The sequence below is a fragment of the Myotis myotis genome, unplaced genomic scaffold (assembly GCF_014108235.1).
Source record: "Myotis myotis isolate mMyoMyo1 unplaced genomic scaffold, mMyoMyo1.p scaffold_m19_p_1, whole genome shotgun sequence".
Taxonomy (NCBI): domain Eukaryota; kingdom Metazoa; phylum Chordata; class Mammalia; order Chiroptera; family Vespertilionidae; genus Myotis; species Myotis myotis.
This window is the reverse complement of record NW_023416313.1, coordinates 93,961,197-93,973,939: the sequence shown is the minus strand read 5'-3', so window position 1 is coordinate 93,973,939 and position 12,743 is coordinate 93,961,197. Positions and strand designations below refer to the sequence as shown.

Genomic DNA, 12,743 nt, shown 5'->3' with positions numbered 1-12,743 from the left:
TTTCAGAATTTTCTGTCGAAGTGCCTATCTTCATTTCTCTTTCTTTAGTTCTACAAAGTCCTTTCAATTTCTTTCTACTCTGCAGGCTCCTGAGATAGGACACATATAGAAAATACCTCTGTCCCCAGCAGTCTCATCAAGAAAGGAAGTAGCAGTTTTGATCAAAGTAATCTCTTCCCTCTATGAAGCAAACAAAAATTAACAGTCACACACACAAAATCATGAATAATCAACTCCATCTATGTATTTTTTAATATCAAGTAACATTCCAAGAATTCTTACAAGCGCTGAAGGAACTTAGACATAAAAGCATGCCATTTTAAAAATGCTTACATTTATATACTAGTATATATATGTGTAAATGAAGGAAACTCATAAAGGAAACAATTTTTTCAATAAAATGAATCAAAATATATCCTCCAATGTGAATATTGATGTGTTCTCTCATTCTATCATCTAACTTATCAAATATAAACTTATCTCCCTGGAAAATTTAAGTACACACTGGGGTTGATTAAGCTAATTCATACTTAGGTATGAATGATTGAAAAAGCTTTAACTCTGCCAGAAGCTGCTGCAGTTTTAAAAAGAAGATGCTTACTAGCACCAAACTGTCCAGATGTTTTATTTTTTATTTTATTTTTTTATTAAACACTAGAGGCCCAATGCACGAAATATGTGCAAGAGTAGGCCTTCCTTTCCCTGGCTGCCAGCACCGGCTTCCCTCTGGCACCCAGGACCCGAGCTTCCCTCACAGGAGGTCGTCTGGCCTAATTAGCATATTACACTTTTATTATTATAGATATTTTTATTGATTTTGGAGAGGAAGGGAGAGGGAGAGATAGAAACATCAATGATGAGAAGGAATCATTGATCAGCTGCCTCCTGCATGCCCCCCACTGAGGATCGAGCCTGCAACCCGGGCCTGTGCCCTGACCAGGAATCAAAACATGACCTCCTGGTTTGTCGTTTGATGCTCAACCACTGAGCCATGCAGTCTAACAAAGTGAAATGAGCTGCTTCAGAAAGTGGGTGGCAGGATAATTTGGGGGCAAAGGTTATAAAAAAGGCCAATGTTGCCTTGAAATCTGACCTTATGATGTGGCGTCTTGTACTGAGTTTTAAAACTCCTTTTGGTGTATGTGTCTAATTCTGTTCCTTCGGGTGTTGTGCAAGCTCCACATGTTTCCCCGCAGCGTTCCCTGTCATGAGAGCATGGAAGAGATGAAAAAGGGAAGTAAGGTGTGTAGCAGTAGATATGAACATCGGGTGTTTCTAAGTCACTGATACCTGTAAAGGTAGTCACGTTATTTTAATTCCCTCTTGCTTAAGATATAAACTCTTGCGGTGAACTTCTATGTTGTATTACTTTTACCTCTTAAAAAATATTATACATATAACACAACTACAGGCAGAAGTGAGGGGAAACTATGTAGCATATTTATTATTGGTGGTTTGTTCAGCGATCGGTTTCAAAAGCAAATTGCTCGGCTTCATGAATGCCTTCAGCCTTGCGTATGGCCCATGTCTCGGCAAGGACCATAGCGCCACGTGGCTGTGGTCTCCTGGAGAATCGCTGTCCCCGAACTGTGCTGTTTGTCTGTGGGTCAGCAAGACACAGCACTGTGAAATTCATCATCACATTTACTGAAAAGAGATTGCTGAGTGAACTTCATTGCACTGCATTTTGTTCTGTTTATTCGAATCCTTAGGGGACTGTGTGTATGGTCTTCATATAAAGATCAGTTCTGCTTCTCTGGACCAAGTGGTTCAGTTTTATGGTGTGGACACATCTTGTGTTTGGTCTTCGCTAAGACTGCTGGAAAGCTTAGAGTGACTCTGTGCTTCAGCCTAAGCAAATACCCTGTATTTCATGTCCTGTCCCCATTCTTGGTCCCATTTCCATTCACATTTTCTTTCTCTCACATGCTCCTAATTTATGTCCTTTGGATATATGTGTCTTTTAAAATTACCTTAAATTCTTTTTGAGGTAGAATGATAGGTTGAATGAGATCTGGAGTCAAAATGTTTCATTTCAAGTCCCTGTTTTTACCATTTAACTGACTGTACAACCTTGGGAAAGTTATTGAATAAGAATTTTTTCTTCACAGAGTTTTTTGAGGATCAAAGGAGGTAAGCTGTATAAAGTACTGAGCACAATGCCTGGCATGTAGAGGCCATGAAACAAATCCATGTCATTATTGTTCTTACTAACATTATTTTGTGTTAATATCAACAAACATAATATAAACATATACAGATAGAAAAAAACGCTAACTCTAACTCTAAAGAAATTAAAATGATTGTGTTTCCTCCACGTCTATTTAAAATTCATATCCCCTCATATTCATAACAAGGAGCCAATTTCAGGAAAAAGAATTTCAAGTGTTAAAACTCAAATCAAGGCAAAATATTATACTCATAATTAGCACCAGCCATAGACCGCAATACAGAAATATAGTGCTTTTTCTATTTGTGTCTCTATTACATAGGGTTCTGTCTTTAGGCTGATGTGTCTATTTACACAGTGTTCTGGAAGTGTTAGCAAAATGCAGATTACCCTATCTTGCAATTTAAATGAAATGTTGCACAGATGATTTCAAAAAAGAAATTTTCCATTCAGCGAGAAATAGTTCTTAGCAACGTATAATACCAGAGACAACACCAGATCTAATGCCCCAAGAGCACAGCCGTGTGCTGACTGCACCTTTCATTTTTAAGTACCTGGATTTAATTTCATATGACAATCTGGCATCAGGGTTTTCCCCTGTTTTTTCTTCCCCCCCTAAATAGCCCCATAAATATGAAAATGCAATCTAATCGAGAAAGATGGCATTTGTGAGATGGTACTTGCAGGGCACTATGGTTATTATGAAGGGAGTAAATGAGCAAAGTAGATTAAGAAAAATGCAATGACAGTTGTATGATATAAACACATCTTACACATAGCTAATGAGAATCCTATGTGCACAATAAAATGTTACCCTGTATATCCAGCTTATCGTTGCCTCTCCCAGTTCCTTTTGCCCATGTTTATCACAGACCTGCAATAACTCTTTAGGGCAGTGGTTCTCAACCTTCCTAATGCTCCGACCCTTTAATACAGTTCCTCGTGTTGCGGTGACCCCCAACCATAAAATTATTTTCATTGCTACTTCATAACTGTAATTTTGCTACTGTTATGAATCATAATGTAAGTATCTGATATGCAGGATGTATTTTCATTGTTACAAATTGAACATAATGAAAGCATAGTGATTAATCACAAAACACTATGTAATTATATATGTGTTTTCCGATGGTCTTAGGTTGTTATGGGTTCACTCAGCGAGATAGACCACCGACTCAGAATTTAAATTTAAGAGGTTTTATTAAGCTGGCCAGCTGACTACAGTTACAGCACCCTGCCAAAGCAGAGGCTGAACTGCAGCACCAACTTCCATGGCCAGCGACTACAGTTACAGCACCCTGCCGAAGCAGAGGCTGAACTGCAGCACAGACTACAGGAGTTACAGCGTTTTTATTTGCAAAAACCACAAAGTTACAAAACCTTAGTTCCCAACACAGTATAGCATCATACAATGACTACCTTCCTATCTATGTGTTCTAGGAACAGAGAGTACAGAGTGCCGGGAAGGGGCCATGAGACCATATCTCAAGGCCTGGCCTGATGTCAGTACCTTCCTATCTGTGTGTTTTAGGAACAGACAGCACAGCATGACCCGTCTGGCCGAAGTGCCAGATATGCAGCCCAGCACAAGGTGATCCCTGTAAAAGGGTCGTTCGACCCCCAAAGGGGTCGCAACCCACAAGTTGAGAACCGCTGCTTTAGGGGATGCGTTATTTTGCTTTCTTTATCAAGGCGAGGAGGAGAATTTTGAATTAGTAGTAGGGCTTCATTTTCTTCAGTACAGACTAACAAATCATTAGCAACATTCCTTTATTTAAAATGGTTAAAGTTAGCAAATTTACTTTTAAAAAACTATGGCTGTAAAATAATTCTTAGTGACTTATACCTAAACATTTAACAATTCTTTTGTTGTTCATAAGAAAATAATGACACATTGCAATTTATAAGCAAAAATTTAATTTGAAGATTTATCTCATTCATATTTCTAATTAATTCATTTATTTGTATTCTCGCTTTAGTTTTCACTGTGCTTTTAAAAAAATAGAATATATATTTATTTATTTTAACAGTGTATGACCAATGATTCTCCATTTATATTTCATTTTATGATACAGAATTCCATATTGTGACTTTAAAAACATTACAGATTTGACGACCAATGGTACATTTTCCTTTCTGTTCTTCAATATTCTTGTGCAATAGTTAAAAACAAAACAAAGCACTCAGGGAGTCTGTGATAACATGTTCCAAATTATCAGCCTAGCATTGGGTAGCCAAATAATGTCATAGATGTGCTGGTCTCTGTAATGTGTGGAAGTGAGAAACATTAACATTCTTTTATCCCCTCTTTTTAAAAAATAAAGTTTATTGGGGTGACATTGATGAATAACATTATATGTTTCAGGTGTGCATCTATAACGCACCATCTGTATGTTGCACTGTGTGCTCACCACCCAAAGCCTAGTCTGCTTCTGTCACCACATATGTACCCTCTTCATTCTCCCTCCACCGTTCCCCTCTGGGGGCCATCATACTGCTGTCTGTACTTGTTTGTTGTTTTCTGTTCTATATCACACATATTAGTGAAATCATATAGTTCTATCCTTTTCCGTCTGACTGGTTTCACTTAGCATGATACTCTCAAGATCCATCCATCCTGCTGCAAACGGAAGTATTTCATCTTTTTTTCTTTAATGGCTGAGCAGTATTCCATTGTATAAATGGGCATTAACTGCCAGAAGCCGGTCCATCCTTGCTGCTTGACACAGTCGCTGCAGGGAAGAAACATCTGCACAGCATATGTTTCAAGGGATCTGGGATATATGGCATACTGTTCTTAATACTTTTGCTCCCCTTCTTAGCACTATGTGTTTTAACCAAGGTCACCTCTCCCGGAAAGGTTGTTTCCCCAGGTGGGGATTTTTCCCTGGAGTTAGGGATTAACAGGACTAAGGAAGGGAATCAGTAAAACCCCTTAACTAAGTGCCAGGAGGGTAGTTAATCACTTTAACTACAAATAATCACACTTAAACTCCATAATCTTTACTTAGGATAATCTCCTTCAGTTATTTCCTTGTAGCTTAACAGAACAATAGAGTAGTGACCTTGGAATGGAGATAACAAACGTCCTAACCTTTGGAATAGAATGGATAGGATTAAAATCAAATGGCATAAATACAGATGTAACAGGAGAATAAAGGGAGAACCTTGCTATGCTCATCAACTGAACACTGTCTCCATGTCATTCCTTCTTCGCTGACTCCATCCACACCTTTTGGAACCCCTGGACCTGTTGGGGTTGGACCCCAACAATTAACATTCATATGTTGGCCAGCTCCGTGGTCACCACATCACCATGAGCAGGTCTGCTCATCTCTTTTCTCTCAAATTTCTCAACTGTTCTTAGGAGAAATTTTTATTCTATCAGAATGGTGCTCATCAAACTTTTGAAATATACTTAGAAAACCATAGTCAAGGATGGTACACAGAGCAGTCACTGATGCATGTTTACAGTGTCTTTCTTTCCTCGCACTTATTTCCTTAGTAACTTAGTATTACTGAGGCAACTTTTAGATACTAGAATTAGTGAATCAGCAGAAAGGTGAAAATAGAAGTTAAAGTTCCAGAATCTTAATGATTTTTTTTAAAAAACTTTAACTATTTTGACTTTCAGATAATTTTATGAAGAATTCTGTCTTGATTTAGAATGCTGATTTTTTTCTTTGTAATCTGTCTAAATTGAACTGAATTAATCTATTGGAAAGAAACGTTTATGGAGTATCCATTATTGCCTAAAACTTTACACATACTAACTCCCTCCGAGTCTTTATAACATCCCTATGTGATAAATGCTACTGTCCCCATTTTCCAAATTATAAACAAAAACAGAGATTCAAAGAGATCTAGTGCAAACCCTAGCTTCCTGGCTTAGATTTGGGATCACTACCCCAAAGGAGGGAGGAAACCATTGCTAAGTGTTGTGGAATAGTTTTAAATTTTACTATCAATTTTCTGTACTTCCTGGTGGTTTTTACAGTACAAAAAGGCAAAATAAAATGAAAAGGGTTTTCTAACTCTGGGGTGTGCAGTCTGCTCATTACACAGAGCATCAACTACGCAAAGATTTGGAAGCAATACACTGTTTTCATAGGAAAATAACCTCTGATATATTACAGAGTTAATGCAAAATTCATTAATATTCATATCACCTTATAAAATAAATGAAAAACTTCAAAGATATTTATGAGCGCTCGTGGTGGCTGGGTTTCCCTCTCTTCTGTTGTGGGGGCACTTGCTGGAGTGTTGGAGGAACCTGGAAGTTTTCTCTTTAATTATTGCATTATGTCCCCCAGATGCTGCCAAGTCATTTTGTGGTAGTCTCAAAGTCAAGGGAATTTACTTCTTAGAATAATCAACTTTGGAAAATAAATGACTCTCCCTGGGAGGATGGAAGCTCCAATAAAGGAAAAAATATATATATTTGGAGGGAAAAAAAGAAACTTCTTCTAGTAATGGCTGGATGTAATCAAACTTCTACAGATCAAAGCCAGTTAGCAGTGTGGTTGACATAAGCAATGAGAATAAGAAATGTTTTGGCTCTGCGTGCCTGAGCAGAGACACCAGAAAACCGAAACCTCAGGTCTTTTGCTCTGAGGGTCTCAGAGAGCTCACACTATTTCTTTGATGGACATTAAAAATGCCGTGGGGCAGCTATAGAGGAGCATATGAGAGTCTCTTCAGCCCCCCCTCCCCCTGCCGTGCTCTGAATCTATCTGCTGTCCCTGTTGGGCTGACCCCGGTGTTGCTTCTGTGCCTCTCCATCTTTTCCGCGGAGAGAGCATCCTCCCAGGGCCCCACGCTTCCATCACACCCAGCACCTCCTCTCGAATTTCTCTCGTGGCACCTTACTGTAATTGCCCACTTAATTGTCATCTTTTCTGGCAGACTGTGAGCTCTTTGAAGGCAGGGTCTGTTGCTACCTTTCTCACTCCCCCCCCCCCCCCCCCCCCCCCCCCCCGCAAAAGTGCTTAAAATATTTGATGAACAATTGAAGGAACAGCTCCTCCCAGTGCTCTCTCAGGAGTGGGGGAGGACCCTTTTCCCCCCAAGTTTCAGTTCTATACAGGCTCCTAGAGACTCACTACCACTCTGTCCATCACAAGGAACCTCAGTCAAGTTCCTGTGGGTCTAGGTAAGCGGTTCTCAACCTGTGGGTCAAGACCCTTTTGTGGGTCGAACGACCCTTTCACAGGGGTCGCCTAAGACCATCGGAAAACACATATATAGTTACATATTGTTTTTGTGATTTATCACTATGTTTTAATTATGTTCAATTTGTAACAATGAAATTGGGGGCCACCACAACATGAGGAATTGTATTAAAGGGTCGCGGCATTAGGAAGGTTGAGAACCACTGGTCTAGGTTATTAGAGCATGTTTGAGAAACACCAAGAGTCACTCCTGCTATAAGTCAGAGTCCAGACCGGCGGACCTTCACCGTGAGGAGTATGTGGCCCATTCACCAACAACAATATGAAATTAGAGGTGGCCATTGTACTCATTCTTTATTTGATTATTTTATTCTAAGGGTTAACTCATCAATCACAATATGTGAAGACAAAAAGCATAGCTCTGAAGTCACATTGCTGAGGTTGAAAACCAGCTCCATAGCCCCTAGAGGTGTGCCTCTGGGAACATTACTCGGCCTTGATAAGCCTCAGCTCCCTTGTCTGTGAAGTGGAGCTAATACCAGCCCACCTCACACAACCATCGTTAAGGACTGAGGAGGTAAACCTTGAAGGTATTTTGCGCAGTGCCCGGCACACAGCATAACCATTTTACTATAGCTAGAAGGAGGCGGGTACATGCTGGCACTCCCTGAAGGTGTGGCACATATAGGTTAAACCCCTATATTGTTCACCCCACCCCCCAACCAGTTAATGAAATCAAACAAGGAGCTAAGAGTGTTTATTCTGGAAAAGGAATTAATTGAATTAAGCAAAGCAAAGGCATGCTTGTATTATGACTCCATGACCCAACCAGAAGGAAGAATAAGCAGAAATAGTAATCTATTCCAAGAAAAAGCAGTCTCCTTGGCTGCTGGCCCACGAACTGCAGCAGCCTCTGCCACTGCGGACGTTGCCCTCTGCTCCGGCATTCCTTCTTGGCTGCTGTGGGATGCTGGGCCTGGGAACACATTTTTAACTGAATGAAAAACACATCACGGCCCCCAAGGGGTGAAAACTTCCTCAGTGTCTTTCATGGTGGCCTGGGCTTTCTTGGACTCACCTATGGAGGCCCAAACACCCAAAGCTCAGGGTTAAAAAGACTGTTGCAGCAGGAAGGGAATCCAGTGAATTGCTCAAGAAGCCTCCAGGCGATTCTCAGGGGAGACAGCAGCCTGGCCACAGTGAGACCAGGAAAGGGCCCTTCTGCCACTGCCCAGGCTCCCAGGGGAGTCAGCCTCCTCTTTGCAAGCTCATGAATATCAATGAGCCAAACCACACTGGAAGGAGCCAGAACGCATTGCAACAGCCAAATTGCAAGTTGACCCCTAAAGCTTGGCCGAAGGAGCATATAATTCAAACACTGGGGCTGGGGCTGTGCCTGAGCACCAAGTAGGGATGGAAGAAACTTCAGCTCAAACCCCTCAAGGATCAAGAGAAGAATAGAGCAGGAGTGCAGGCACTTTCATTACATCCTTGTAAACTGCCCACCAGTCACCCAGAATTCAAAATGAAATCTGCTCTTCTCCACAACAGTGCATGAGACCAAAGCCCAGGGCCTCAGATTGTACAGGCTGATGTGGCAGAGTAAGGGCCACACGAACATTGAAAAGCATTAACAGTCTTTTATTCAACAACTAATTACTGGGCACTCACTGTATGTCAGGCACTGTGCTAGGCACTGGGAATATGATGAAAAAGAGGAAATAGCTCCTGATCTCAAGGAATTTATAGTGACAGAGGTGTGTGTGTGTGTGGTTGTGTGTGTGTGTGTGTGTGTTGATTGCGGGCAGTTGAAGGAGCAAAAGAACCAGAACAAGCACAATAATGTCAGTGTGGTGTGTTGCATATCTCGATATCTTGGAAGTTTGTTCCTTTATATTGCCAGGTACTGTTCTGTAGTTGTTTTTTCATTCACTTGTTGATGACATTTGTTGTGTTTCCAGTTTTGGACTATTATGACAAAGCTGTTATAAATATTTCTGTCTTTATGTGAACATACATTTTCATTTCTCTTGGGTTCATCTCCAGAAATGGAATTGTGGGGTCATATGGTAAGTGTATATTTAATTTCATGAGAAACTAACAAACTTTTCCCAAGTGGCTGGACCATTTTGCATTCCTAGCAGCTGTGTATGAGGGTATCAGTTACTTTACATCCTTGTCAATATTTGATATTGCCAGTTTTAAAATTTTAGTCATTATGGAGGGTGTAGGGGGGTTTTATTCGCATTTTCCAAGTAATTAATAATGCTGATTTTTTTCACATGTTTTTTTGTCATTGGTATATCTTCTTTGGTGAAGTGTCTGTTCTAATCATTTGACCATTAAAAAATATCTGGTTGGTTGTCCTATTGTTGAGTTTTGTGAATTCTTTACAAAATTCGGTACACAAGTCTCTTTATCAATAGACATATATTTTGCCAATATTTTCTTCCAATCTGTGACTTGCCTTTTCACTTTCTTAACAGTATATTTTGATAAAGAAAAGTTTTACATTTTGATGGCATCTTCACTTTATTAATTTTTATCCATGGTTTGTGCCTGTGTGTCCTAAGATATTTTTGTCTAGCCCCAAATCACAAAGGTATTTCTCCTGTTTTGTTTTAGAAAGTTTAATGATTTTAGGTTTTCCATTTAGGCCTAGCACACTTTTAAACTAATTTTCTTATGTGGAATGAGATAAAGGTTAGAGCTATGTTTTTTTAATATGAAAAGTTAACTTTTTCTAGAATCACTTGCTAAAGAGACTTTTCCAAATAATTGTTAAAAAGTCCATCTTTTCCTTGTTGATATCTTCTTGACACCTTTATTGAAAATCAATTGGCCATTTATGTGTGGGCCTATTTCTGAACTTTCAGTTTAGTTTCATGGCTCTATATTTCTATCCTTATGCTAATATAGCATTGTCTTGATCATTTTAGCTTTATAGTAAGACTTGAAATCAAATAGTGAGTGTTCTTTTCCAAAATTGTTTTGGCTATTCTAGGTTTTTGCATTTCTACATAAATTTTTACAAAAAATCCTGCTGGAATTTTGGTAAAATTATATTGAACCAATAGATCAATTTAGGAGCAGTTGACATCCTAACAATATTGAGTCACTTGAACTATAAGCATGGTATGTCTCACTATTTATTTAGATCTTTTAAAATTTATCTCAGAAAAATTTTAGAGATTCAATGTACATACCATCACATATTTTGTTAAATTTATCCCTACATATTTATGCTTTGTGATGCTATTGTAAAGATATATTGAAACCTGGCTGGTGTAACTCAGTGGTTGAGCACCAACCTATGAACTAGGAGGTCACGGTTTGATTCCCAGTCAGGACACATGACCAGGTTGTGGGGTTGATCCCAGTGTGGGGTGTGCAGGAGGCAATTGATCAATGATCTCTTATCATTGATGTTTCTATCTCTCTCTCCCTCTCCCTTCCTCTCAGAAATCAATAAAAACATATTTTAGAAAAAGATCTATTTAAAATTTTTCAATCTCCCATTGTGTATTGCTAGCATATAGAAATGATTCCTTTTGTACTTTGACCTTGTATCCTGTGACCTTGTGAAATTTACTTCTTACTTGTAGTTGCTTTTAGGTAGATTCCTTAGGATTTTCTATACATACAACCACATAGCCAGTGAATAATGACAGTTTTATTTCTTCCTTTCCCAACTACATGGCTTTTATTTTGGTTTCTTGTCTTATAAAATTGACTAGGAACTCCTGTTGGATAGAAATGGCAAGAGGGGACTTCTTGCTTCTTTCCCAATCTTAGGGAGAAATACCTTTAGTTTTAAATGATTAAATATGGTGTTAGCAGTAGGTTTTTGGTGGATTTCTTCTATCAGATCAAGAAAATTTTCTTGGAATAATGGAGTATTTAGATTATTTATGTTCAGTGTTAATTACTGATCTAGTTGGGTTTAAGTTTACCATTTTGGCATTTGTTTTTCATTGGTCCCAATCTATCCTTTATTCTATTTTATGTTTGTTCATTTATTCATTTGTAGTAATCTAATCTTTTTATAATTCCATTTTATCTCCACTATTAGCTTACTAACTATACTTTGTAAAATATTTACAATATTTAACTAATCATAACTAATCATAGTTTGCTTTTAAATAATTTCATATCATTTCATGTGACATGTAAGAACCTTACAACAGTGCACTTTCATTTTTCTCCTCTTGTCCTTTGTGTAATTATTGTCATATATTTTACTTCTACATATGTTATAAACCCCACATAATTTATTATGTTCACTTTAAATAATCAAACGTCTTCTAAAGAAATTACCATTTCTGGTGTTTTCTATTCCTTTGTGTAGATTGAAATTTCCATCTGTTATTATTTTTCTTTGGCTCGAAGAGCTTTCTTAAACATGCCTGCAGTTCTACTGGTCACACAGATCCTTTTGTCTTTGTTTGACTAGGGAAGTCCATCTTTCACCTTCATTTTTTTTCTTTTCCCTTTTTGATACCATATGATTACATTTATATTATTGGACCATGTACTTTTAAAAATTTATTGAGTGCCTGCTGTGGCAGCACATCTATGGCAATTGGAATGATGCAGAAAAGATTGGCATGGTCCCTGCACAAGGACAACCTGAAACGCAGAAGCATTCCACTTTTTATGTACTTAATGCGCTGAACTGGACAGTTAAAAATGGTTGAAATAGTAAATTTTATGTTATATATATTTGACCACAATAAAAAATGCATAGAAATCCTCCAGAAATATACACACAAAACTGTTAACATTGACCTATTCCTAAGAAGAGGAGTTAAGGATGAAGGGCTGCTTTCAAGTTATTGTTTCTTCAATTTTTATTTTTAAAAATATTCATATTGATTTCAGAGAGGAAGGGAGAGGGAGAGAGAGAGATAGAAACATCAATGATGAGCGAGAATCATTGATCTGCTGAGTCCTGCACTCCCCCCACTGGGGATGGGGCCGGAAACCCAGGCATGTGCCCTGACCGGAAATTGAACTGCACCCTCCTGGTTCATAGGTTGATGTTCAACCACTGAACCACACTGGCTGGGCTGTTTCTTCAATTTTTTTTCATGATTCCTTTTTTTATTGTCTAAAGTTTTACATATGTCTCCTTTTTCCCCGATTGACCCCCCCACCCACAGCCATTCCCACCCCTGGCAAGCCCCCAAGCCCCAGTGTCTGTGTCCATTGGTTATGCTAATATGCATGCATACAAGTCCTTTGCTTGCTCCCTAACTGTCTCCACCTCCCCTGCCATTTGTCTCTGGATCTATTTTTGTTCACCAAATTATGTTGATCATTATATCCCACATATGAGTGAGATTATGTTATATTTATTTTTTTCCGACTGGCTTATTTTGCTTAGCATAATGCTCTCCAGT

At 38.7% G+C, this 12,743-nt stretch overlaps 1 non-coding gene across 1 annotated transcript; it reads left to right on the top strand.

The window, feature by feature from the left end:
• The first annotated feature begins 11,893 nt into the window (after positions 1 to 11,893).
• On the top strand, positions 11,894 to 11,998 carry LOC118661496. Its single transcript, XR_004969351.1, has one exon. It is a non-coding gene; the product is annotated as a U6 spliceosomal RNA (small nuclear RNA).
• The last annotated feature ends 745 nt before the right edge of the window (positions 11,999 to 12,743 follow it).